General features: G+C 48.8%; 39 non-coding genes across 39 annotated transcripts; all 39 read left to right on the forward strand.

Annotated features, from left to right (window-relative positions):
* The first annotated feature begins 204 nt into the window (after positions 1–204).
* On the forward strand, positions 205–395 carry LOC142370186 (U2 spliceosomal RNA). The gene has a single exon (XR_012767815.1). It is a non-coding gene; the product is annotated as a U2 spliceosomal RNA (small nuclear RNA).
* Positions 396–759: 364 nt separating this feature from the next.
* Positions 760–878, forward strand: LOC142400847 (5S ribosomal RNA). The gene has a single exon (XR_012772981.1). It is a non-coding gene; the product is annotated as a 5S ribosomal RNA (ribosomal RNA).
* Positions 879–1,482: 604 nt separating this feature from the next.
* On the forward strand, positions 1,483–1,595 carry LOC142374233 (U5 spliceosomal RNA). The gene has a single exon (XR_012768670.1). It is a non-coding gene; the product is annotated as a U5 spliceosomal RNA (small nuclear RNA).
* Positions 1,596–1,899: 304 nt separating this feature from the next.
* Positions 1,900–2,090, forward strand: LOC142369913 (U2 spliceosomal RNA). Its single transcript, XR_012767737.1, has one exon. It is a non-coding gene; the product is annotated as a U2 spliceosomal RNA (small nuclear RNA).
* Positions 2,091–2,454: 364 nt separating this feature from the next.
* Positions 2,455–2,573, forward strand: LOC142400854 (5S ribosomal RNA). The gene has a single exon (XR_012772983.1). It is a non-coding gene; the product is annotated as a 5S ribosomal RNA (ribosomal RNA).
* A 604-nt stretch (positions 2,574–3,177) lies between these two features.
* Positions 3,178–3,290, forward strand: LOC142374104 (U5 spliceosomal RNA). The gene has a single exon (XR_012768641.1). It is a non-coding gene; the product is annotated as a U5 spliceosomal RNA (small nuclear RNA).
* Positions 3,291–3,594: 304 nt separating this feature from the next.
* LOC142369920 (U2 spliceosomal RNA) lies at positions 3,595–3,785 on the forward strand. The gene has a single exon (XR_012767738.1). It is a non-coding gene; the product is annotated as a U2 spliceosomal RNA (small nuclear RNA).
* A 364-nt stretch (positions 3,786–4,149) lies between these two features.
* On the forward strand, positions 4,150–4,268 carry LOC142400861 (5S ribosomal RNA). The gene has a single exon (XR_012772984.1). It is a non-coding gene; the product is annotated as a 5S ribosomal RNA (ribosomal RNA).
* Positions 4,269–4,872: 604 nt separating this feature from the next.
* LOC142373438 (U5 spliceosomal RNA) lies at positions 4,873–4,985 on the forward strand. The gene has a single exon (XR_012768492.1). It is a non-coding gene; the product is annotated as a U5 spliceosomal RNA (small nuclear RNA).
* Positions 4,986–5,289: 304 nt separating this feature from the next.
* LOC142370152 (U2 spliceosomal RNA) lies at positions 5,290–5,480 on the forward strand. Its single transcript, XR_012767802.1, has one exon. It is a non-coding gene; the product is annotated as a U2 spliceosomal RNA (small nuclear RNA).
* Positions 5,481–5,844: 364 nt separating this feature from the next.
* Positions 5,845–5,963, forward strand: LOC142400864 (5S ribosomal RNA). The gene has a single exon (XR_012772985.1). It is a non-coding gene; the product is annotated as a 5S ribosomal RNA (ribosomal RNA).
* Positions 5,964–6,567: 604 nt separating this feature from the next.
* Positions 6,568–6,680, forward strand: LOC142373447 (U5 spliceosomal RNA). Its single transcript, XR_012768493.1, has one exon. It is a non-coding gene; the product is annotated as a U5 spliceosomal RNA (small nuclear RNA).
* Positions 6,681–6,984: 304 nt separating this feature from the next.
* LOC142370159 (U2 spliceosomal RNA) lies at positions 6,985–7,175 on the forward strand. Its single transcript, XR_012767805.1, has one exon. It is a non-coding gene; the product is annotated as a U2 spliceosomal RNA (small nuclear RNA).
* Positions 7,176–7,539: 364 nt separating this feature from the next.
* LOC142375304 (5S ribosomal RNA) lies at positions 7,540–7,658 on the forward strand. Its single transcript, XR_012768921.1, has one exon. It is a non-coding gene; the product is annotated as a 5S ribosomal RNA (ribosomal RNA).
* Positions 7,659–8,262: 604 nt separating this feature from the next.
* On the forward strand, positions 8,263–8,375 carry LOC142373452 (U5 spliceosomal RNA). The gene has a single exon (XR_012768496.1). It is a non-coding gene; the product is annotated as a U5 spliceosomal RNA (small nuclear RNA).
* A 304-nt stretch (positions 8,376–8,679) lies between these two features.
* Positions 8,680–8,870, forward strand: LOC142369926 (U2 spliceosomal RNA). The gene has a single exon (XR_012767741.1). It is a non-coding gene; the product is annotated as a U2 spliceosomal RNA (small nuclear RNA).
* Positions 8,871–9,234: 364 nt separating this feature from the next.
* On the forward strand, positions 9,235–9,353 carry LOC142375311 (5S ribosomal RNA). Its single transcript, XR_012768922.1, has one exon. It is a non-coding gene; the product is annotated as a 5S ribosomal RNA (ribosomal RNA).
* A 604-nt stretch (positions 9,354–9,957) lies between these two features.
* LOC142373458 (U5 spliceosomal RNA) lies at positions 9,958–10,070 on the forward strand. The gene has a single exon (XR_012768497.1). It is a non-coding gene; the product is annotated as a U5 spliceosomal RNA (small nuclear RNA).
* Positions 10,071–10,374: 304 nt separating this feature from the next.
* Positions 10,375–10,565, forward strand: LOC142367907 (U2 spliceosomal RNA). Its single transcript, XR_012767204.1, has one exon. It is a non-coding gene; the product is annotated as a U2 spliceosomal RNA (small nuclear RNA).
* Positions 10,566–10,929: 364 nt separating this feature from the next.
* LOC142373708 (5S ribosomal RNA) lies at positions 10,930–11,048 on the forward strand. The gene has a single exon (XR_012768558.1). It is a non-coding gene; the product is annotated as a 5S ribosomal RNA (ribosomal RNA).
* A 604-nt stretch (positions 11,049–11,652) lies between these two features.
* Positions 11,653–11,765, forward strand: LOC142373459 (U5 spliceosomal RNA). Its single transcript, XR_012768498.1, has one exon. It is a non-coding gene; the product is annotated as a U5 spliceosomal RNA (small nuclear RNA).
* A 304-nt stretch (positions 11,766–12,069) lies between these two features.
* LOC142367912 (U2 spliceosomal RNA) lies at positions 12,070–12,260 on the forward strand. The gene has a single exon (XR_012767207.1). It is a non-coding gene; the product is annotated as a U2 spliceosomal RNA (small nuclear RNA).
* Positions 12,261–12,624: 364 nt separating this feature from the next.
* LOC142375321 (5S ribosomal RNA) lies at positions 12,625–12,743 on the forward strand. The gene has a single exon (XR_012768927.1). It is a non-coding gene; the product is annotated as a 5S ribosomal RNA (ribosomal RNA).
* Positions 12,744–13,347: 604 nt separating this feature from the next.
* Positions 13,348–13,460, forward strand: LOC142373463 (U5 spliceosomal RNA). The gene has a single exon (XR_012768499.1). It is a non-coding gene; the product is annotated as a U5 spliceosomal RNA (small nuclear RNA).
* A 304-nt stretch (positions 13,461–13,764) lies between these two features.
* LOC142369937 (U2 spliceosomal RNA) lies at positions 13,765–13,955 on the forward strand. The gene has a single exon (XR_012767745.1). It is a non-coding gene; the product is annotated as a U2 spliceosomal RNA (small nuclear RNA).
* Positions 13,956–14,319: 364 nt separating this feature from the next.
* Positions 14,320–14,438, forward strand: LOC142401090 (5S ribosomal RNA). Its single transcript, XR_012773070.1, has one exon. It is a non-coding gene; the product is annotated as a 5S ribosomal RNA (ribosomal RNA).
* A 604-nt stretch (positions 14,439–15,042) lies between these two features.
* On the forward strand, positions 15,043–15,155 carry LOC142373477 (U5 spliceosomal RNA). The gene has a single exon (XR_012768503.1). It is a non-coding gene; the product is annotated as a U5 spliceosomal RNA (small nuclear RNA).
* Positions 15,156–15,459: 304 nt separating this feature from the next.
* LOC142367924 (U2 spliceosomal RNA) lies at positions 15,460–15,650 on the forward strand. The gene has a single exon (XR_012767210.1). It is a non-coding gene; the product is annotated as a U2 spliceosomal RNA (small nuclear RNA).
* A 364-nt stretch (positions 15,651–16,014) lies between these two features.
* LOC142401118 (5S ribosomal RNA) lies at positions 16,015–16,133 on the forward strand. Its single transcript, XR_012773076.1, has one exon. It is a non-coding gene; the product is annotated as a 5S ribosomal RNA (ribosomal RNA).
* A 604-nt stretch (positions 16,134–16,737) lies between these two features.
* LOC142373483 (U5 spliceosomal RNA) lies at positions 16,738–16,850 on the forward strand. The gene has a single exon (XR_012768504.1). It is a non-coding gene; the product is annotated as a U5 spliceosomal RNA (small nuclear RNA).
* A 304-nt stretch (positions 16,851–17,154) lies between these two features.
* LOC142369943 (U2 spliceosomal RNA) lies at positions 17,155–17,345 on the forward strand. The gene has a single exon (XR_012767747.1). It is a non-coding gene; the product is annotated as a U2 spliceosomal RNA (small nuclear RNA).
* A 364-nt stretch (positions 17,346–17,709) lies between these two features.
* LOC142375326 (5S ribosomal RNA) lies at positions 17,710–17,828 on the forward strand. Its single transcript, XR_012768928.1, has one exon. It is a non-coding gene; the product is annotated as a 5S ribosomal RNA (ribosomal RNA).
* A 604-nt stretch (positions 17,829–18,432) lies between these two features.
* LOC142373488 (U5 spliceosomal RNA) lies at positions 18,433–18,545 on the forward strand. Its single transcript, XR_012768505.1, has one exon. It is a non-coding gene; the product is annotated as a U5 spliceosomal RNA (small nuclear RNA).
* A 304-nt stretch (positions 18,546–18,849) lies between these two features.
* Positions 18,850–19,040, forward strand: LOC142367931 (U2 spliceosomal RNA). The gene has a single exon (XR_012767212.1). It is a non-coding gene; the product is annotated as a U2 spliceosomal RNA (small nuclear RNA).
* Positions 19,041–19,404: 364 nt separating this feature from the next.
* LOC142401146 (5S ribosomal RNA) lies at positions 19,405–19,523 on the forward strand. The gene has a single exon (XR_012773083.1). It is a non-coding gene; the product is annotated as a 5S ribosomal RNA (ribosomal RNA).
* Positions 19,524–20,127: 604 nt separating this feature from the next.
* Positions 20,128–20,240, forward strand: LOC142373495 (U5 spliceosomal RNA). Its single transcript, XR_012768506.1, has one exon. It is a non-coding gene; the product is annotated as a U5 spliceosomal RNA (small nuclear RNA).
* Positions 20,241–20,544: 304 nt separating this feature from the next.
* On the forward strand, positions 20,545–20,735 carry LOC142367939 (U2 spliceosomal RNA). Its single transcript, XR_012767213.1, has one exon. It is a non-coding gene; the product is annotated as a U2 spliceosomal RNA (small nuclear RNA).
* Positions 20,736–21,099: 364 nt separating this feature from the next.
* Positions 21,100–21,218, forward strand: LOC142373770 (5S ribosomal RNA). The gene has a single exon (XR_012768569.1). It is a non-coding gene; the product is annotated as a 5S ribosomal RNA (ribosomal RNA).
* A 604-nt stretch (positions 21,219–21,822) lies between these two features.
* Positions 21,823–21,935, forward strand: LOC142373497 (U5 spliceosomal RNA). The gene has a single exon (XR_012768507.1). It is a non-coding gene; the product is annotated as a U5 spliceosomal RNA (small nuclear RNA).
* Positions 21,936–22,091: the final 156 nt, after the last annotated feature.

The following is a 22,091-nucleotide window of genomic DNA, read 5'->3' on the forward strand; positions in this document are numbered from 1 at the left end:
CTGGAGCGCTAAATTGTTGTTGTTTGAATGGTGCTCAGTGGAGCGGGCGGGAGTGCAAAGTTGTACCATCTGAAACGGCTGAAGAGTGCTCACTGCAGCGGGTGGGCGGAGGTGCAAAGTGACGCTTTGTAGGCAAAAAAAGAGCACCGCCACAAGTGCGCATTGTGCCAGGAAGGGCTCTCGGACGTGAAACAGTGGAGGGTTATCGCTTCTCGGCCTTTTGGCTAAGATCAAGTGTAGTATCTGTTCTTATCAGTTTAATATCTGATACGTCCTCTATATGAGGACTACATATTAAATGGATTTTTAGGCACAGGGGTTGAAAAAGGGGCTTGCTCCGTTCACTCCACGCATCGACCCGGTACTGCAGTGCCGCAGGGAACGGTCCACTCTTCCCAACTCTTGTGAAATAACAAAACCAGCGGTACATGGTGGTAGTTTCAGGGAGCCATTGTATTCTGACTTCTAAAATGGAACTATAATCTTTAGAAAAGACGCAGCTTATGAGCACGTCGTGGGATTGAGCTTCCCTGGTTTCTCTGTATGACCATGAACACCAAACTACACACAGAGAACAGAGGAGCTTGACAGACACACACTAAGTTATCTGAGAGTCCCATTTTCAGCTGCAGAGAACAATCACATCAGGGAAGTCGACGTGCAGGCTCAACATCAGCCTCTCAAGCCAACTCTCTGGTAAAATAGGGGCAACGTATGGTTCCAGCACCTATGTAACACATATTTGTCACGGGGATTGTGGCTTACGGCCACACCGCCCTGACCACGCCCGATCTCGTCCGAACTCGGAAGCCAAGCAGGGTCGGGCCTGGTTAGTACTTGGATGGGAGACCGCTTAGGAATACCAGGTGCTGTAAGCATTTTTCTCTCTTCTCTCTGCATGTCTTTTGTTGAAACATCTGTTGATCACCCTGTGATCCATCTTGCTGATCCTGGATCTGCTAAGGTGTCCCAGGTCATGGTTGCCTTTGATCCTCATACATTTAACTTTGTCCTGACAAAGGAGCAGTTCCAAAAAGTCAAACAGGGACTGCCTTTGCATTTGACGCAGTCAAACTGCATGCGCCTGGAGAAGCCAAAAGGCTTACAGCACCTGGTATTCCCAGGCGGTCTCCCCATCCAAGTACTAACCAGGCCCGACTCTGCTTAGCTTCTGAGATAAAACTCTGGCTTTTAGTCTGCGAAAAGAGAGTGAAAGTGAACTCCACTTTGAGATGGCTCTGGGATTGGGCCGACTGGGAGAATTGCTTGAAAAAAACCTCTACACCCAATGAGCGGTCAGAACAAAGCCTCAAGACCCCTAGTCTTTTGCACAGAGTAAAAGACAAAGCAGCCATTGAATAGGGCCCGATTGTTCCTACCTGGTCGGCCGAGGAGCCAGCGTCTCAACCAAGCAAAGCTCACCGTGGGGAAGGTGGCTATGCCAACTAGCCTGATGCACTGCTCCCGCAGTGTCAAATACTCGTACTCTGGTTTCTCTTCATAACTTACAAGTCTTTCGCCTTTTACTAAAGACTTCCGTGGAGAGCAGCATTAATGAGTTGTTTCTATTTTTGGAAGGCTTTACCTTTGCGGGTGAAGCCCATTCAGTCTGTGCAAAGGAAATCTTCTTGCTGTGCCAAGTGACTTCTCGGAGTAGAGTCACCTTATTTGTTGAGACCGTGCCCATGTTCAAAGCTGGAGCGCTAAATTGTTGTTGTTTGAATGGTGCTCAGTGGAGCGGGCGGGAGTGCAAAGTTGTACCATCTGAAACGGCTGAAGAGTGCTCACTGCAGCGGGTGGGCGGAGGTGCAAAGTGACGCTTTGTAGGCAAAAAAAGAGCACCGCCACAAGTGCGCATTGTGCCAGGAAGGGCTCTCGGACGTGAAACAGTGGAGGGTTATCGCTTCTCGGCCTTTTGGCTAAGATCAAGTGTAGTATCTGTTCTTATCAGTTTAATATCTGATACGTCCTCTATATGAGGACTACATATTAAATGGATTTTTAGGCACAGGGGTTGAAAAAGGGGCTTGCTCCGTTCACTCCACGCATCGACCCGGTACTGCAGTGCCGCCGGGAACGGTCCACTCTTCCCAACTCTTGTGAAATAACAAAACCAGCGGTACATGGTGGTAGTTTCAGGGAGCCATTGTATTCTGACTTCTAAAATGGAACTATAATCTTTAGAAAAGACGCAGCTTATGAGCACGTCGTGGGATTGAGCTTCCCTGGTTTCTCTGTATGACCATGAACACCAAACTACACACAGAGAACAGAGGAGCTTGACAGACACACACTAAGTTATCTGAGAGTCCCATTTTCAGCTGCAGAGAACAATCACATCAGGGAAGTCGACGTGCAGGCTCAACATCAGCCTCTCAAGCCAACTCTCTGGTAAAATAGGGGCAACGTATGGTTCCAGCACCTATGTAACACATATTTGTCACGGGGATTGTGGCTTACGGCCACACCGCCCTGACCACGCCCGATCTCGTCCGAACTCGGAAGCCAAGCAGGGTCGGGCCTGGTTAGTACTTGGATGGGAGACCGCTTAGGAATACCAGGTGCTGTAAGCATTTTTCTCTCTTCTCTCTGCATGTCTTTTGTTGAAACATCTGTTGATCACCCTGTGATCCATCTTGCTGATCCTGGATCTGCTAAGGTGTCCCAGGTCATGGTTGCCTTTGATCCTCATACATTTAACTTTGTCCTGACAAAGGAGCAGTTCCAAAAAGTCAAACAGGGACTGCCTTTGCATTTGACGCAGTCAAACTGCATGCGCCTGGAGAAGCCAAAAGGCTTACAGCACCTGGTATTCCCAGGCGGTCTCCCCATCCAAGTACTAACCAGGCCCGACTCTGCTTAGCTTCTGAGATAAAACTCTGGCTTTTAGTCTGCGAAAAGAGAGTGAAAGTGAACTCCACTTTGAGATGGCTCTGGGATTGGGCCGACTGGGAGAATTGCTTGAAAAAAACCTCTACACCCAATGAGCGGTCAGAACAAAGCCTCAAGACCCCTAGTCTTTTGCACAGAGTAAAAGACAAAGCAGCCATTGAATAGGGCCCGATTGTTCCTACCTGGTCGGCCGAGGAGCCAGCGTCTCAACCAAGCAAAGCTCACCGTGGGGAAGGTGGCTATGCCAACTAGCCTGATGCACTGCTCCCGCAGTGTCAAATACTCGTACTCTGGTTTCTCTTCATAACGTACAAGTCTTTCGCCTTTTACCAAAGACTTCCGTGGAGAGCAGCATTAATGAGTTGTTTCTATTTTTGGAAGGCTTTACCTTTGCGGGTGAAGCCCATTCAGTCTGTGCAAAGGAAATCTTCTTGCTGTGCCAAGTGACTTCTCGGAGTAGAGTCACCTTATTTGTTGAGACCGTGCCCATGTTCAAAGCTGGAGCGCTAAATTGTTGTTGTTTGAATGGTGCTCAGTGGAGCGGGCGGGAGTGCAAAGTTGTACCATCTGAAACGGCTGAAGAGTGCTCACTGCAGCGGGTGGGCGGAGGTGCAAAGTGACGCTTTGTAGGCAAAAAAAGAGCACCGCCACAAGTGCGCATTGTGCCAGGAAGGGCTCTCGGACGTGAAACAGTGGAGGGTTATCGCTTCTCGGCCTTTTGGCTAAGATCAAGTGTAGTATCTGTTCTTATCAGTTTAATATCTGATACGTCCTCTATATGAGGACTACATATTAAATGGATTTTTAGGCACAGGGGTTGAAAAAGGGGCTTGCTCCGTTCACTCCACGCATCGACCCGGTACTGCAGTGCCGCCGGGAACGGTCCACTCTTCCCAACTCTTGTGAAATAACAAAACCAGCGGTACATGGTGGTAGTTTCAGGGAGCCATTGTATTCTGACTTCTAAAATGGAACTATAATCTTTAGAAAAGACGCAGCTTATGAGCACGTCGTGGGATTGAGCTTCCCTGGTTTCTCTGTATGACCATGAACACCAAACTACACACAGAGAACAGAGGAGCTTGACAGACACACACTAAGTTATCTGAGAGTCCCATTTTCAGCTGCAGAGAACAATCACATCAGGGAAGTCGACGTGCAGGCTCAACATCAGCCTCTCAAGCCAACTCTCTGGTAAAATAGGGGCAACGTATGGTTCCAGCACCTATGTAACACATATTTGTCACGGGGATTGTGGCTTACGGCCACACCGCCCTGACCACGCCCGATCTCGTCCGAACTCGGAAGCCAAGCAGGGTCGGGCCTGGTTAGTACTTGGATGGGAGACCGCTTAGGAATACCAGGTGCTGTAAGCATTTTTCTCTCTTCTCTCTGCATGTCTTTTGTTGAAACATCTGTTGATCACCCTGTGATCCATCTTGCTGATCCTGGATCTGCTAAGGTGTCCCAGGTCATGGTTGCCTTTGATCCTCATACATTTAACTTTGTCCTGACAAAGGAGCAGTTCCAAAAAGTCAAACAGGGACTGCCTTTGCATTTGACGCAGTCAAACTGCATGCGCCTGGAGAAGCCAAAAGGCTTACAGCACCTGGTATTCCCAGGCGGTCTCCCCATCCAAGTACTAACCAGGCCCGACTCTGCTTAGCTTCTGAGATAAAACTCTGGCTTTTAGTCTGCGAAAAGAGAGTGAAAGTGAACTCCACTTTGAGATGGCTCTGGGATTGGGCCGACTGGGAGAATTGCTTGAAAAAAACCTCTACACCCAATGAGCGGTCAGAACAAAGCCTCAAGACCCCTAGTCTTTTGCACAGAGTAAAAGACAAAGCAGCCATTGAATAGGGCCCGATTGTTCCTACCTGGTCGGCCGAGGAGCCAGCGTCTCAACCAAGCAAAGCTCACCGTGGGGAAGGTGGCTATGCCAACTAGCCTGATGCACTGCTCCCGCAGTGTCAAATACTCGTACTCTGGTTTCTCTTCATAACGTACAAGTCTTTCGCCTTTTACTAAAGACTTCCGTGGAGAGCAGCATTAATGAGTTGTTTCTATTTTTGGAAGGCTTTACCTTTGCGGGTGAAGCCCATTCAGTCTGTGCAAAGGAAATCTTCTTGCTGTGCCAAGTGACTTCTCGGAGTAGAGTCACCTTATTTGTTGAGACCGTGCCCATGTTCAAAGCTGGAGCGCTAAATTGTTGTTGTTTGAATGGTGCTCAGTGGAGCGGGCGGGAGTGCAAAGTTGTACCATCTGAAACGGCTGAAGAGTGCTCACTGCAGCGGGTGGGCGGAGGTGCAAAGTGACGCTTTGTAGGCAAAAAAAGAGCACCGCCACAAGTGCGCATTGTGCCAGGAAGGGCTCTCGGACGTGAAACAGTGGAGGGTTATCGCTTCTCGGCCTTTTGGCTAAGATCAAGTGTAGTATCTGTTCTTATCAGTTTAATATCTGATACGTCCTCTATATGAGGACTACATATTAAATGGATTTTTAGGCACAGGGGTTGAAAAAGGGGCTTGCTCCGTTCACTCCACGCATGGACCCGGTACTGCAGTGCCGCCGGGAACGGTCCACTCTTCCCAACTCTTGTGAAATAACAAAACCAGCGGTACATGGTGGTAGTTTCAGGGAGCCATTGTATTCTGACTTCTAAAATGGAACTATAATCTTTAGAAAAGACGCAGCTTATGAGCACGTCGTGGGATTGAGCTTCCCTGGTTTCTCTGTATGACCATGAACACCAAACTACACACAGAGAACAGAGGAGCTTGACAGACACACACTAAGTTATCTGAGAGTCCCATTTTCAGCTGCAGAGAACAATCACATCAGGGAAGTCGACGTGCAGGCTCAACATCAGCCTCTCAAGCCAACTCTCTGGTAAAATAGGGGCAACGTATGGTTCCAGCACCTATGTAACACATATTTGTCACGGGGATTGTGGCTTACGGCCACACCGCCCTGACCACGCCCGATCTCGTCCGAACTCGGAAGCCAAGCAGGGTCGGGCCTGGTTAGTACTTGGATGGGAGACCGCTTAGGAATACCAGGTGCTGTAAGCATTTTTCTCTCTTCTCTCTGCATGTCTTTTGTTGAAACATCTGTTGATCACCCTGTGATCCATCTTGCTGATCCTGGATCTGCTAAGGTGTCCCAGGTCATGGTTGCCTTTGATCCTCATACATTTAACTTTGTCCTGACAAAGGAGCAGTTCCAAAAAGTCAAACAGGGACTGCCTTTGCATTTGACGCAGTCAAACTGCATGCGCCTGGAGAAGCCAAAAGGCTTACAGCACCTGGTATTCCCAGGCGGTCTCCCCATCCAAGTACTAACCAGGCCCGACTCTGCTTAGCTTCTGAGATAAAACTCTGGCTTTTAGTCTGCGAAAAGAGAGTGAAAGTGAACTCCACTTTGAGATGGCTCTGGGATTGGGCCGACTGGGAGAATTGCTTGAAAAAAACCTCTACACCCAATGAGCGGTCAGAACAAAGCCTCAAGACCCCTAGTCTTTTGCACAGAGTAAAAGACAAAGCAGCCATTGAATAGGGCCCGATTGTTCCTACCTGGTCGGCCGAGGAGCCAGCGTCTCAACCAAGCAAAGCTCACCGTGGGGAAGGTGGCTATGCCAACTAGCCTGATGCACTGCTCCCGCAGTGTCAAATACTCGTACTCTGGTTTCTCTTCATAACGTACAAGTCTTTCGCCTTTTACTAAAGACTTCCGTGGAGAGCAGCATTAATGAGTTGTTTCTATTTTTGGAAGGCTTTACCTTTGCGGGTGAAGCCCATTCAGTCTGTGCAAAGGAAATCTTCTTGCTGTGCCAAGTGACTTCTCGGAGTAGAGTCACCTTATTTGTTGAGACCGTGCCCATGTTCAAAGCTGGAGCGCTAAATTGTTGTTGTTTGAATGGTGCTCAGTGGAGCGGGCGGGAGTGCAAAGTTGTACCATCTGAAACGGCTGAAGAGTGCTCACTGCAGCGGGTGGGCGGAGGTGCAAAGTGACGCTTTGTAGGCAAAAAAAGAGCACCGCCACAAGTGCGCATTGTGCCAGGAAGGGCTCTCGGACGTGAAACAGTGGAGGGTTATCGCTTCTCGGCCTTTTGGCTAAGATCAAGTGTAGTATCTGTTCTTATCAGTTTAATATCTGATACGTCCTCTATATGAGGACTACATATTAAATGGATTTTTAGGCACAGGGGTTGAAAAAGGGGCTTGCTCCGTTCACTCCACGCATGGACCCGGTACTGCAGTGCCGCCGGGAACGGTCCACTCTTCCCAACTCTTGTGAAATAACAAAACCAGCGGTACATGGTGGTAGTTTCAGGGAGCCATTGTATTCTGACTTCTAAAATGGAACTATAATCTTTAGAAAAGACGCAGCTTATGAGCACGTCGTGGGATTGAGCTTCCCTGGTTTCTCTGTATGACCATGAACACCAAACTACACACAGAGAACAGAGGAGCTTGACAGACACACACTAAGTTATCTGAGAGTCCCATTTTCAGCTGCAGAGAACAATCACATCAGGGAAGTCGACGTGCAGGCTCAACATCAGCCTCTCAAGCCAACTCTCTGGTAAAATAGGGGCAACGTATGGTTCCAGCACCTATGTAACACATATTTGTCACGGGGATTGTGGCTTACGGCCACACCGCCCTGAACACGCCCGATCTCGTCCGAACTCGGAAGCCAAGCAGGGTCGGGCCTGGTTAGTACTTGGATGGGAGACCGCTTAGGAATACCAGGTGCTGTAAGCATTTTTCTCTCTTCTCTCTGCATGTCTTTTGTTGAAACATCTGTTGATCACCCTGTGATCCATCTTGCTGATCCTGGATCTGCTAAGGTGTCCCAGGTCATGGTTGCCTTTGATCCTCATACATTTAACTTTGTCCTGACAAAGGAGCAGTTCCAAAAAGTCAAACAGGGACTGCCTTTGCATTTGACGCAGTCAAACTGCATGCGCCTGGAGAAGCCAAAAGGCTTACAGCACCTGGTATTCCCAGGCGGTCTCCCCATCCAAGTACTAACCAGGCCCGACTCTGCTTAGCTTCTGAGATAAAACTCTGGCTTTTAGTCTGCGAAAAGAGAGTGAAAGTGAACTCCACTTTGAGATGGCTCTGGGATTGGGCCGACTGGGAGAATTGCTTGAAAAAAACCTCTACACCCAATGAGCGGTCAGAACAAAGCCTCAAGACCCCTAGTCTTTTGCACAGAGTAAAAGACAAAGCAGCCATTGAATAGGGCCCGATTGTTCCTACCTGGTCGGCCGAGGAGCCAGCGTCTCAACCAAGCAAAGCTCACCGTGGGGAAGGTGGCTATGCCAACTAGCCTGATGCACTGCTCCCGCAGTGTCAAATACTCGTACTCTGGTTTCTCTTCATAACGTACAAGTCTTTCGCCTTTTACTAAAGACTTCCGTGGAGAGCAGCATTAATGAGTTGTTTCTATTTTTGGAAGGCTTTACCTTTGCGGGTGAAGCCCATTCAGTCTGTGCAAAGGAAATCTTCTTGCTGTGCCAAGTGACTTCTCGGAGTAGAGTCACCTTATTTGTTGAGACCGTGCCCATGTTCAAAGCTGGAGCGCTAAATTGTTGTTGTTTGAATGGTGCTCAGTGGAGCGGGCGGGAGTGCAAAGTTGTACCATCTGAAACGGCTGAAGAGTGCTCACTGCAGCGGGTGGGCGGAGGTGCAAAGTGACGCTTTGTAGGCAAAAAAAGAGCACCGCCACAAGTGCGCATTGTGCCAGGAAGGGCTCTCGGACGTGAAACAGTGGAGGGTTATCGCTTCTCGGCCTTTTGGCTAAGATCAAGTGTAGTATCTGTTCTTATCAGTTTAATATCTGATACGTCCTCTATATGAGGACTACATATTAAATGGATTTTTAGGCACAGGGGTTGAAAAAGGGGCTTGCTCCGTTCACTCCACGCATCGACCCGGTACTGCAGTGCCGCCGGGAACGGTCCACTCTTCCCAACTCTTGTGAAATAACAAAACCAGCGGTACATGGTGGTAGTTTCAGGGAGCCATTGTATTCTGACTTCTAAAATGGAACTATAATCTTTAGAAAAGACGCAGCTTATGAGCACGTCGTGGGATTGAGCTTCCCTGGTTTCTCTGTATGACCATGAACACCAAACTACACACAGAGAACAGAGGAGCTTGACAGACACACACTAAGTTATCTGAGAGTCCCATTTTCAGCTGCAGAGAACAATCACATCAGGGAAGTCGACGTGCAGGCTCAACATCAGCCTCTCAAGCCAACTCTCTGGTAAAATAGGGGCAACGTATGGTTCCAGCACCTATGTAACACATATTTGTCACGGGGATTGTGGCTTACGGCCACACCGCCCTGAACACGCCCGATCTCGTCCGAACTCGGAAGCCAAGCAGGGTCGGGCCTGGTTAGTACTTGGATGGGAGACCGCTTAGGAATACCAGGTGCTGTAAGCATTTTTCTCTCTTCTCTCTGCATGTCTTTTGTTGAAACATCTGTTGATCACCCTGTGATCCATCTTGCTGATCCTGGATCTGCTAAGGTGTCCCAGGTCATGGTTGCCTTTGATCCTCATACATTTAACTTTGTCCTGACAAAGGAGCAGTTCCAAAAAGTCAAACAGGGACTGCCTTTGCATTTGACGCAGTCAAACTGCATGCGCCTGGAGAAGCCAAAAGGCTTACAGCACCTGGTATTCCCAGGCGGTCTCCCCATCCAAGTACTAACCAGGCCCGACTCTGCTTAGCTTCTGAGATAAAACTCTGGCTTTTAGTCTGCGAAAAGAGAGTGAAAGTGAACTCCACTTTGAGATGGCTCTGGGATTGGGCCGACTGGGAGAATTGCTTGAAAAAAACCTCTACACCCAATGAGCGGTCAGAACAAAGCCTCAAGACCCCTAGTCTTTTGCACAGAGTAAAAGACAAAGCAGCCATTGAATAGGGCCCGATTGTTCCTACCTGGTCGGCCGAGGAGCCAGCGTCTCAACCAAGCAAAGCTCACCGTGGGGAAGGTGGCTATGCCAACTAGCCTGATGCACTGCTCCCGCAGTGTCAAATACTCGTACTCTGGTTTCTCTTCATAACGTACAAGTCTTTCGCCTTTTACTAAAGACTTCCGTGGAGAGCAGCATTAATGAGTTGTTTCTATTTTTGGAAGGCTTTACCTTTGCGGGTGAAGCCCATTCAGTCTGTGCAAAGGAAATCTTCTTGCTGTGCCAAGTGACTTCTCGGAGTAGAGTCACCTTATTTGTTGAGACCGTGCCCATGTTCAAAGCTGGAGCGCTAAATTGTTGTTGTTTGAATGGTGCTCAGTGGAGCGGGCGGGAGTGCAAAGTTGTACCATCTGAAACGGCTGAAGAGTGCTCACTGCAGCGGGTGGGCGGAGGTGCAAAGTGACGCTTTGTAGGCAAAAAAAGAGCACCGCCACAAGTGCGCATTGTGCCAGGAAGGGCTCTCGGACGTGAAACAGTGGAGGGTTATCGCTTCTCGGCCTTTTGGCTAAGATCAAGTGTAGTATCTGTTCTTATCAGTTTAATATCTGATACGTCCTCTATATGAGGACTACATATTAAATGGATTTTTAGGCACAGGGGTTGAAAAAGGGGCTTGCTCCGTTCACTCCACGCATCGACCCGGTACTGCAGTGCCGCCGGGAACGGTGCACTCTTCCCAACTCTTGTGAAATAACAAAACCAGCGGTACATGGTGGTAGTTTCAGGGAGCCATTGTATTCTGACTTCTAAAATGGAACTATAATCTTTAGAAAAGACGCAGTTTATGAGCACGTCGTGGGATTGAGCTTCCCTGGTTTCTCTGTATGACCATGAACACCAAACTACACACAGAGAACAGAGGAGCTTGACAGACACACACTAAGTTATCTGAGAGTCCCATTTTCAGCTGCAGAGAACAATCACATCAGGGAAGTCGACGTGCAGGCTCAACATCAGCCTCTCAAGCCAACTCTCTGGTAAAATAGGGGCAACGTATGGTTCCAGCACCTATGTAACACATATTTGTCACAGGGACTGTGGCTTACGGCCACACCGCCCTGAACACGCCCGATCTCGTCCGAACTCGGAAGCCAAGCAGGGTCGGGCCTGGTTAGTACTTGGATGGGAGACCGCTTGGGAATACCAGGTGCTGTAAGCATTTTTCTCTCTTCTCTCTGCATGTCTTTTGTTGAAACATCTGTTGATCACCCTGTGATCCATCTTGCTGATCCTGGATCTGCTAAGGTGTCCCAGGTCATGGTTGCCTTTGATCCTCATACATTTAACTTTGTCCTGACAAAGGAGCAGTTCCAAAAAGTCAAACAGGGACTGCCTTTGCATTTGACGCAGTCAAACTGCATGCGCCTGGAGAAGCCAAAAGGCTTACAGCACCTGGTATTCCCAGGCGGTCTCCCCATCCAAGTACTAACCAGGCCCAACTCTGCTTAGCTTCTGAGATAAAACTCTGGCTTTTAGTCTGCGAAAAGAGAGTGAAAGTGAACTCCACTTTGAGATGGCTCTGGGATTGGGCCGACTGGGAGAATTGCTTGAAAAAAACCTCTACACCCAATGAGCGGTCAGAACAAAGCCTCAAGACCCCTAGTCTTTTGCACAGAGTAAAAGACAAAGCAGCCATTGAATAGGGCCCGATTGTTCCTACCTGGTCGGCCGAGGAGCCAGCGTCTCAACCAAGCAAAGCTCACCGTGGGGAAGGTGGCTATGCCAACTAGCCTGATGCACTGCTCCCGCAGTGTCAAATACTCGTACTCTGGTTTCTCTTCATAACGTACAAGTCTTTCGCCTTTTACTAAAGACTTCCGTGGAGAGCAGCATTAATGAGTTGTTTCTATTTTTGGAAGGCTTTACCTTTGCGGGTGAAGCCCATTCAGTCTGTGCAAAGGAAATCTTCTTGCTGTGCCAAGTGACTTCTCGGAGTAGAGTCACCTTATTTGTTGAGACCGTGCCCATGTTCAAAGCTGGAGCGCTAAATTGTTGTTGTTTGAATGGTGCTCAGTGGAGCGGGCGGGAGTGCAAAGTTGTACCATCTGAAACGGCTGAAGAGTGCTCACTGCAGCGGGTGGGCGGAGGTGCAAAGTGACGCTTTGTAGGCAAAAAAAGAGCACCGCCACAAGTGCGCATTGTGCCAGGAAGGGCTCTCGGACGTGAAACAGTGGAGGGTTATCGCTTCTCGGCCTTTTGGCTAAGATCAAGTGTAGTATCTGTTCTTATCAGTTTAATATCTGATACGTCCTCTATATGAGGACTACATATTAAATGGATTTTTAGGCACAGGGGTTGAAAAAGGGGCTTGCTCCGTTCACTCCACGCATCGACCCGGTACTGCAGTGCCGCCGGGAACGGTGCACTCTTCCCAACTCTTGTGAAATAACAAAACCAGCGGTACATGGTGGTAGTTTCAGGGAGCCATTGTATTCTGACTTCTAAAATGGAACTATAATCTTTAGAAAAGACGCAGCTTATGAGCACGTCGTGGGATTGAGCTTCCCTGGTTTCTCTGTATGACCATGAACACCAAACTACACACAGAGAACAGAGGAGCTTGACAGACACACACTAAGTTATCTGAGAGTCCCATTTTCAGCTGCAGAGAACAATCACATCAGGGAAGTCGACGTGCAGGCTCAACATCAGCCTCTCAAGCCAACTCTCTGGTAAAATAGGGGCAACGTATGGTTCCAGCACCTATGTAACACATATTTGTCACGGGGATTGTGGCTTACGGCCACACCGCCCTGAACACGCCCGATCTCGTCCGAACTCGGAAGCCAAGCAGGGTCGGGCCTGGTTAGTACTTGGATGGGAGACCGCTTAGGAATACCAGGTGCTGTAAGCATTTTTCTCTCTTCTCTCTGCATGTCTTTTGTTGAAACATCTGTTGATCACCCTGTGATCCATCTTGCTGATCCTGGATCTGCTAAGGTGTCCCAGGTCATGGTTGCCTTTGATCCTCATACATTTAACTTTGTCCTGACAAAGGAGCAGTTCCAAAAAGTCAAACAGGGACTGCCTTTGCATTTGACGCAGTCAAACTGCATGCGCCTGGAGAAGCCAAAAGGCTTACAGCACCTGGTATTCCCAGGCGGTCTCCCCATCCAAGTACTAACCAGGCCCGACTCTGCTTAGCTTCTGAGATAAAACTCTGGCTTTTAGTCTGCGAAAAGAGAGTGAAAGTGAACTCCACTTTGAGATGGCTCTGGGATTGGGCCGACTGGGAGAATTGCTTGAAAAAAACCTCTACACCCAATGAGCGGTCAGAACAAAGCCTCAAGACCCCTAGTCTTTTGCACAGAGTAAAAGACAAAGCAGCCATTGAATAGGGCCCGATTGTTCCTACCTGGTCGGCCGAGGAGCCAGCGTCTCAACCAAGCAAAGCTCACCGTGGGGAAGGTGGCTATGCCAACTAGCCTGATGCACTGCTCCCGCAGTGTCAAATACTCGTACTCTGGTTTCTCTTCATAACGTACAAGTCTTTCGCCTTTTACTAAAGACTTCCGTGGAGAGCAGCATTAATGAGTTGTTTCTATTTTTGGAAGGCTTTACCTTTGCGGGTGAAGCCCATTCTGTCTGTGCAAAGGAAATCTTCTTGCTGTGCCAAGTGACTTCTCGGAGTAGAGTCACCTTATTTGTTGAGACCGTGCCCATGTTCAAAGCTGGAGCGCTAAATTGTTGTTGTTTGAATGGTGCTCAGTGGAGCGGGCGGGAGTGCAAAGTTGTACCATCTGAAACGGCTGAAGAGTGCTCACTGCAGCGGGTGGGCGGAGGTGCAAAGTGACGCTTTGTAGGCAAAAAAAGAGCACCGCCACAAGTGCGCATTGTGCCAGGAAGGGCTCTCGGACGTGAAACAGTGGAGGGTTATCGCTTCTCGGCCTTTTGGCTAAGATCAAGTGTAGTATCTGTTCTTATCAGTTTAATATCTGATACGTCCTCTATATGAGGACTACATATTAAATGGATTTTTAGGCACAGGGGTTGAAAAAGGGGCTTGCTCCGTTCACTCCACGCATCGACCCGGTACTGCAGTGCCGCCGGGAACGGTCCACTCTTCCCAACTCTTGTGAAATAACAAAACCAGCGGTACATGGTGGTAGTTTCAGGGAGCCATTGTATTCTGACTTCTAAAATGGAACTATAATCTTTAGAAAAGACGCAGCTTATGAGCACGTCGTGGGATTGAGCTTCCCTGGTTTCTCTGTATGACCATGAACACCAAACTACACACAGAGAACAGAGGAGCTTGACAGACACACACTAAGTTATCTGAGAGTCCCATTTTCAGCTGCAGAGAACAATCACATCAGGGAAGTCGACGTGCAGGCTCAACATCAGCCTCTCAAGCCAACTCTCTGGTAAAATAGGGGCAACGTATGGTTCCAGCACCTATGTAACACATATTTGTCATGGGGACTGTGGCTTACGGCCACACCGCCCTGAACACGCCCGATCTCGTCCGAACTCGGAAGCCAAGCAGGGTCTGGCCTGGTTAGTACTTGGATGGGAGACCGCTTAGGAATACCAGGTGCTGTAAGCATTTTTCTCTCTTCTCTCTGCATGTCTTTTGTTGAAACATCTGTTGATCACCCTGTGATCCATCTTGCTGATCCTGGATCTGCTAAGGTGTCCCAGGTCATGGTTGCCTTTGATCCTCATACATTTAACTTTGTCCTGACAAAGGAGCAGTTCCAAAAAGTCAAACAGGGACTGCCTTTGCATTTGACGCAGTCAAACTGCATGCGCCTGGAGAAGCCAAAAGGCTTACAGCACCTGGTATTCCCAGGCGGTCTCCCCATCCAAGTACTAACCAGGCCCGACTCTGCTTAGCTTCTGAGATAAAACTCTGGCTTTTAGTCTGCGAAAAGAGAGTGAAAGTGAACTCCACTTTGAGATGGCTCTGGGATTGGGCCGACTGGGAGAATTGCTTGAAAAAAACCTCTACACCCAATGAGCGGTCAGAACAAAGCCTCAAGACCCCTAGTCTTTTGCACAGAGTAAAAGACAAAGCAGCCATTGAATAGGGCCCGATTGTTCCTACCTGGTCGGCCGAGGAGCCAGCGTCTCAACCAAGCAAAGCTCACCGTGGGGAAGGTGGCTATGCCAACTAGCCTGATGCACTGCTCCCGCAGTGTCAAATACTCGTACTCTGGTTTCTCTTCATAACGTACAAGTCTTTCGCCTTTTACTAAAGACTTCCGTGGAGAGCAGCATTAATGAGTTGTTTCTATTTTTGGAAGGCTTTACCTTTGCGGGTGAAGCCCATTCAGTCTGTGCAAAGGAAATCTTCTTGCTGTGCCAAGTGACTTCTCGGAGTAGAGTCACCTTATTTGTTGAGACCGTGCCCATGTTCAAAGCTGGAGCGCTAAATTGTTGTTGTTTGAATGGTGCTCAGTGGAGCGGGCGGGAGTGCAAAGTTGTACCATCTGAAACGGCTGAAGAGTGCTCACTGCAGCGGGTGGGCGGAGGTGCAAAGTGACGCTTTGTAGGCAAAAAAAGAGCACCGCCACAAGTGCGCATTGTGCCAGGAAGGGCTCTCGGACGTGAAACAGTGGAGGGTTATCGCTTCTCGGCCTTTTGGCTAAGATCAAGTGTAGTATCTGTTCTTATCAGTTTAATATCTGATACGTCCTCTATATGAGGACTACATATTAAATGGATTTTTAGGCACAGGGGTTGAAAAAGGGGCTTGCTCCGTTCACTCCACGCATCGACCCGGTACTGCAGTGCCGCCGGGAACGGTGCACTCTTCCCAACTCTTGTGAAATAACAAAACCAGCGGTACATGGTGGTAGTTTCAGGGAGCCATTGTATTCTGACTTCTAAAATGGAACTATAATCTTTAGAAAAGACGCAGCTTATGAGCACGTCGTGGGATTGAGCTTCCCTGGTTTCTCTGTATGACCATGAACACCAAACTACACACAGAGAACAGAGGAGCTTGACAGACACACACTAAGTTATCTGAGAGTCCCATTTTCAGCTGCAGAGAACAATCACATCAGGGAAGTCGACGTGCAGGCTCAACATCAGCCTCTCAAGCCAACTCTCTGGTAAAATAGGGGCAACGTATGGTTCCAGCACCTATGTAACACATATTTGTCACAGGGACTGTGGCTTACGGCCACACCGCCCTGAACACGCCCGATCTCGTCCGAACTCGGAAGCCAAGCAGGGTCGGTTCTGGTTAGTACTTGGATGGGAGACCGCTTAGGAATACCAGGTGCTGTAAGCATTTTTCTCTCTTCTCTCTGCATGTCTTTTGTTGAAACATCTGTTGATCACCCTGTGATCCATCTTGCTGATCCTGGATCTGTTAAGGTGTCCCAGGTCATGGTTGCCTTTGATCCTCATACATTTAACTTTGTCCTGACAAAGGAGCAGTTCCAAAAAGTCAAACAGGGACTGCCTTTGCATTTGACGCAGTCAAACTGCATGCGCCTGGAGAAGCCAAAAGGCTTACAGCACCTGGTATTCCCAGGCGGTCTCCCCATCCAAGTACTAACCAGGCCCGACTCTGCTTAGCTTCTGAGATAAAACTCTGGCTTTTAGTCTGCGAAAAGAGAGTGAAAGTGAACTCCACTTTGAGATGGCTCTGGGATTGGGCCGACTGGGAGAATTGCTTGAAAAAAACCTCTACACCCAATGAGCGGTCAGAACAAAGCCTCAAGACCCCTAGTCTTTTGCACAGAGTAAAAGACAAAGCAGCCATTGAATAGGGCCCGATTGTTCCTACCTGGTCGGCCGAGGAGCCAGCGTCTCAACCAAGCAAAGCTCACCGTGGGGAAGGTGGCTATGCCAACTAGCCTGATGCACTGCTCCCGCAGTGTCAAATACTCGTACTCTGGTTTCTCTTCATAACGTACAAGTCTTTCGCCTTTTACTAAAGACTTCCGTGGAGAGCAGCATTAATGAGTTGTTTCTATTTTTGGAAGGCTTTACCTTTGCGGGTGAAGCCCATTCAGTCTGTGCAAAGGAAATCTTCTTGCTGTGCCAAGTGACTTCTCGGAGTAGAGTCACCTTATTTGTTGAGACCGTGCCCATGTTCAAAGCTGGAGCGCTAAATTGTTGTTGTTTGAATGGTGCTCAGTGGAGCGGGCGGGAGTGCAAAGTTGTACCATCTGAAACGGCTGAAGAGTGCTCACTGCAGCGGGTGGGCGGAGGTGCAAAGTGACGCTTTGTAGGCAAACAAAGAGCACCGCCACAAGTGCGCATTGTGCCAGGAAGGGCTCTCGGACGTGAAACAGTGGAGGGTTATCGCTTCTCGGCCTTTTGGCTAAGATCAAGTGTAGTATCTGTTCTTATCAGTTTAATATCTGATACGTCCTCTATATGAGGACTACATATTAAATGGATTTTTAGGCACAGGGGTTGAAAAAGGGGCTTGCTCCGTTCACTCCACGCATCGACCCGGTACTGCAGTGCCGCCGGGAACGGTCCACTCTTCCCAACTCTTGTGAAATAACAAAACCAGCGGTACATGGTGGTAGTTTCAGGGAGCCATTGTATTCTGACTTCTAAAATGGAACTATAATCTTTAGAAAAGACGCAGCTTATGAGCACGTCGTGGGATTGAGCTTCCCTGGTTTCTCTGTATGACCATGAACACCAAACTACACACAGAGAACAGAGGAGCTTGACAGACACACACTAAGTTATCTGAGAGTCCCATTTTCAGCTGCAGAGAACAATCACATCAGGGAAGTCGACGTGCAGGCTCAACATCAGCCTCTCAAGCCAACTCTCTGGTAAAATAGGGGCAACGTATGGTTCCAGCACCTATGTAACACATATTTGTCACGGGGATTGTGGCTTACGGCCACACCGCCCTGAACACGCCCGATCTCGTCCGAACTCGGAAGCCAAGCAGGGTCGGGCCTGGTTAGTACTTGGATGGGAGACCGCTTAGGAATACCAGGTGCTGTAAGCATTTTTCTCTCTTCTCTCTGCATGTCTTTTGTTGAAACATCTGTTGATCACCCTGTGATCCATCTTGCTGATCCTGGATCTGCTAAGGTGTCCCAGGTCATGGTTGCCTTTGATCCTCATACATTTAACTTTGTCCTGACAAAGGAGCAGTTCCAAAAAGTCAAACAGGGACTGCCTTTGCATTTGACGCAGTCAAACTGCATGCGCCTGGAGAAGCCAAAAGGCTTACAGCACCTGGTATTCCCAGGCGGTCTCCCCATCCAAGTACTAACCAGGCCCGACTCTGCTTAGCTTCTGAGATAAAACTCTGGCTTTTAGTCTGCGAAAAGAGAGTGAAAGTGAACTCCACTTTGAGATGGCTCTGGGATTGGGCCGACTGGGAGAATTGCTTGAAAAAAACCTCTACACCCAATGAGCGGTCAGAACAAAGCCTCAAGACCCCTAGTCTTTTGCACAGAGTAAAAGACAAAGCAGCCATTGAATAGGGCCCGATTGTTCCTACCTGGTCGGCCGAGGAGCCAGCGTCTCAACCAAGCAAAGCTCACCGTGGGGAAGGTGGCTATGCCAACTAGCCTGATGCACTGCTCCCGCAGTGTCAAATACTCGTACTCTGGTTTCTCTTCATAACGTACAAGTCTTTCGCCTTTTACTAAAGACTTCCGTGGAGAGCAGCATTAATGAGTTGTTTCTATTTTTGGAAGGCTTTACCTTTGCGGGTGAAGCCCATTCAGTCTGTGCAAAGGAAATCTTCTTGCTGTGCCAAGTGACTTCTCGGAGTAGAGTCACCTTATTTGTTGAGACCGTGCCCATGTTCAAAGCTGGAGCGCTAAATTGTTGTTGTTTGAATGGTGCTCAGTGGAGCGGGCGGGAGTGCAAAGTTGTACCATCTGAAACGGCTGAAGAGTGCTCACTGCAGCGGGTGGGCGGAGGTGCAAAGTGACGCTTTGTAGGCAAAAAAAGAGCACCGCCACAAGTGCGCATTGTGCCAGGAAGGGCTCTCGGACGTGAAACAGTGGAGGGTTATCGCTTCTCGGCCTTTTGGCTAAGATCAAGTGTAGTATCTGTTCTTATCAGTTTAATATCTGATACGTCCTCTATATGAGGACTACATATTAAATGGATTTTTAGGCACAGGGGTTGAAAAAGGGGCTTGCTCCGTTCACTCCACGCATCGACCCGGTACTGCAGTGCCGCCGGGAACGGTGCACTCTTCCCAATTCTTGTGAAATAACAAAACCAGCGGTACATGGTGGTAGTGTAAGGGAGCCATTGTATTCTGACTTCTAAAATGGAACTATAATCTTTAGAAAAGACGCAGCTTATGAGCACGTCGTGGGATTGAGCTTCCCTGGTTTCTCTGTATGACCATGAACACCAAACTACACACAGAGAACAGAGGAGCTTGACAGACACACACTAAGTTATCTGAGAGTCCCATTTTCAGCTGCAGAGAACAATCACATCAGGGAAGTCGACGTGCAGGCTCAACATCAGCCTCTCAAGCCAACTCTCTGGTAAAATAGGGGCAACGTATGGTTCCAGCACCTATGTAACACATATTTGTCACGGGGACTGTGGCTTACGGCCACACCGCCCTGAACACGCCCGATCTCGTCTGAACTCGGAAGCCAAGCAGGGTCGGGCCTGGTTAGAACTTGGATGGGAGACCGCTTAGGAATACCAGGTGCTGTAAGCATTTTTCTCTCTTCTCTCTGCATGTCTTTTGTTGAAACATCTGTTGATCACCCTGTGATCCATCTTGCTGATCCTGGATCTGCTAAGGTGTCCCAGGTCATGGTTGCCTTTGATCCTCATACATTTAACTTTGTCCTGACAAAGGAGCAGTTCCAAAAAGTCAAACAGGGACTGCCTTTGCATTTGACGCAGTCAAACTGCATGCGCCTGGAGAAGCCAAAAGGCTTACAGCACCTGGTATTCCCAGGCGGTCTCCCCATCCAAGTACTAACCAGGCCCGACTCTGCTTAGCTTCTGAGATAAAACTCTGGCTTTTAGTCTGCGAAAAGAGAGTGAAAGTGAACTCCACTTTGAGATGGCTCTGGGATTGGGCCGACTGGGAGAATTGCTTGAAAAAAACCTCTACACCCAATGAGCGGTCAGAACAAAGCCTCAAGACCCCTAGTCTTTTGCACAGAGTAAAAGACAAAGCAGCCATTGAATAGGGCCCGATTGTTCCTACCTGGTCGGCCGAGGAGCCAGCGTCTCAACCAAGCAAAGCTCACCGTGGGGAAGGTGGCTATGCCAACTAGCCTGATGCACTGCTCCCGCAGTGTCAAATACTCGTACTCTGGTTTCTCTTCATAACGTACAAGTCTTTCGCCTTTTACTAAAGACTTCCGTGGAGAGCAGCATTAATGAGTTGTTTCTATTTTTGGAAGGCTTTACCTTTGCGGGTGAAGCCCATTCAGTCTGTGCAAAGGAAATCTTCTTGCTGTGCCAAGTGACTTCTCGGAGTAGAGTCACCTTATTTGTTGAGACCGTGCCCATGTTCAAAGCTGGAGCGCTAAATTGTTGTTGTTTGAATGGAGCTCAGTGGAGCGGGCGGGAGTGCAAAGTTGTACCATCTGAAACGGCTGAAGAGTGCTCACTGCAGCGGGTGGGCGGAGGTGCAAAGTGACGCTTTGTAGGCAAAAAAAGAGCACCGCCACAAGTGCGCATTGTGCCAGGAAGGGCTCTCGGACGTGAAACAGTGGAGGGTTATCGCTTCTCGGCCTTTTGGCTAAGATCAAGTGTAGTATCTGTTCTTATCAGTTTAATATCTGATACGTCCTCTATATGAGGACTACATATTAAATGGATTTTTAGGCACAGGGGTTGAAAAAGGGGCTTGCTCCGTTCACTCCACGCATCGACCCGGTACTGCAGTGCCGCCGGGAACGGTGCACTCTTCCCAACTCTTGTGAAATAACAAAACCAGCGGTACATGGTGGTAGTTTCAGGGAGCCATTGTATTCTGACTTCTAAAATGGAACTATAATCTTTAGAAAAGACGCAGTTTATGAGCACGTCGTGGGATTGAGCTTCCCTGGTTTCTCTGTATGACCATGAACACCAAACTACACACAGAGAACAGAGGAGCTTGACAGACACACACTAAGTTATCTGAGAGTCCCATTTTCAGCTGCAGAGAACAATCACATCAGGGAAGTCGACGTGCAGGCTCAACATCAGCCTCTCAAGCCAACTCTCTGGTAAAATAGGGGCAACGTATGGTTCCAGCACCTATGTAACACATATTTGTCACGGGGATTGTGGCTTACGGCCACACCGCCCTGAACACGCCCGATCTCGTCCGAACTCGGAAGCCAAGCAGGGTCGGGCCTGGTTAGTACTTGGATGGGAGACCGCTTGGGAATACCAGGTGCTGTAAGCATTTTTCTCTCTTCTCTCTGCATGTCTTTTGTTGAAACATCTGTTGATCACCCTGTGATCCATCTTGCTGATCCTGGATCTGCTAAGGTGTCCCAGGTCATGGTTGCCTTTGATCCTCATACATTTAACTTTGTCCTGACAAAGGAGCAGTTCCAAAAAGTCAAACAGGGACTGCCTTTGCATTTGACGCAGTCAAACTGCATGCGCCTGGAGAACCCAAAAGGCTTACAGCACCTGGTATTCCCAGGCGGTCTCCCCATCCAAGTTCTAACCAGGCCCGACTCTGCTTAGCTTCTGAGATAAAACTCTGGCTTTTAGTCTGCGAAAAGAGAGTGAAAGTGAACTCCACTTTGAGATGGCTCTGGGATTGGGCCGACTGGGAGAACTGCTTGAAAAAAACCTCTACACCCAATGAGCGGTCAGAACAAAGCCTCAAGACCCCTAGTCTTTTGCACAGAGTAAAAGACAAAGCAGCCATTGAATAGGGCCCGATTGTTCCTACCTGGTCGGCCGAGGAGCCAGCGTCTCAACCAAGCAAAGCTCACCGTGGGGAAGGTGGCTATGCCAACTAGCCTGATGCACTGCTCCCGCAGTGTCAAATACTCGTACTCTGGTTTCTCTTCATAACGTACAAGTCTTTCGCCTTTTACTAAAGACTTCCGTGGAGAGCAGCATTAATGAGTTGTTTCTATTTTTGGAAGGCTTTACCTTTGCGGGTGAAGCCCATTCTGTCTGTGCAAAGGAAATCTTCTTGCTGTGCCAAGTGACTTCTCGGAGTAGAGTCACCTTATTTCTTGAGACCGTGCCCATGTTCAAAGCTGGAGCGCTAAATTGTTGTTGTTTGAATGGTGCTCAGTGGAGCGGGCGGGAGTGC

The sequence above is a fragment of the Odontesthes bonariensis genome, chromosome 2 (assembly GCF_027942865.1).
Source record: "Odontesthes bonariensis isolate fOdoBon6 chromosome 2, fOdoBon6.hap1, whole genome shotgun sequence".
Lineage (NCBI taxonomy): Eukaryota > Metazoa > Chordata > Actinopteri > Atheriniformes > Atherinopsidae > Odontesthes > Odontesthes bonariensis.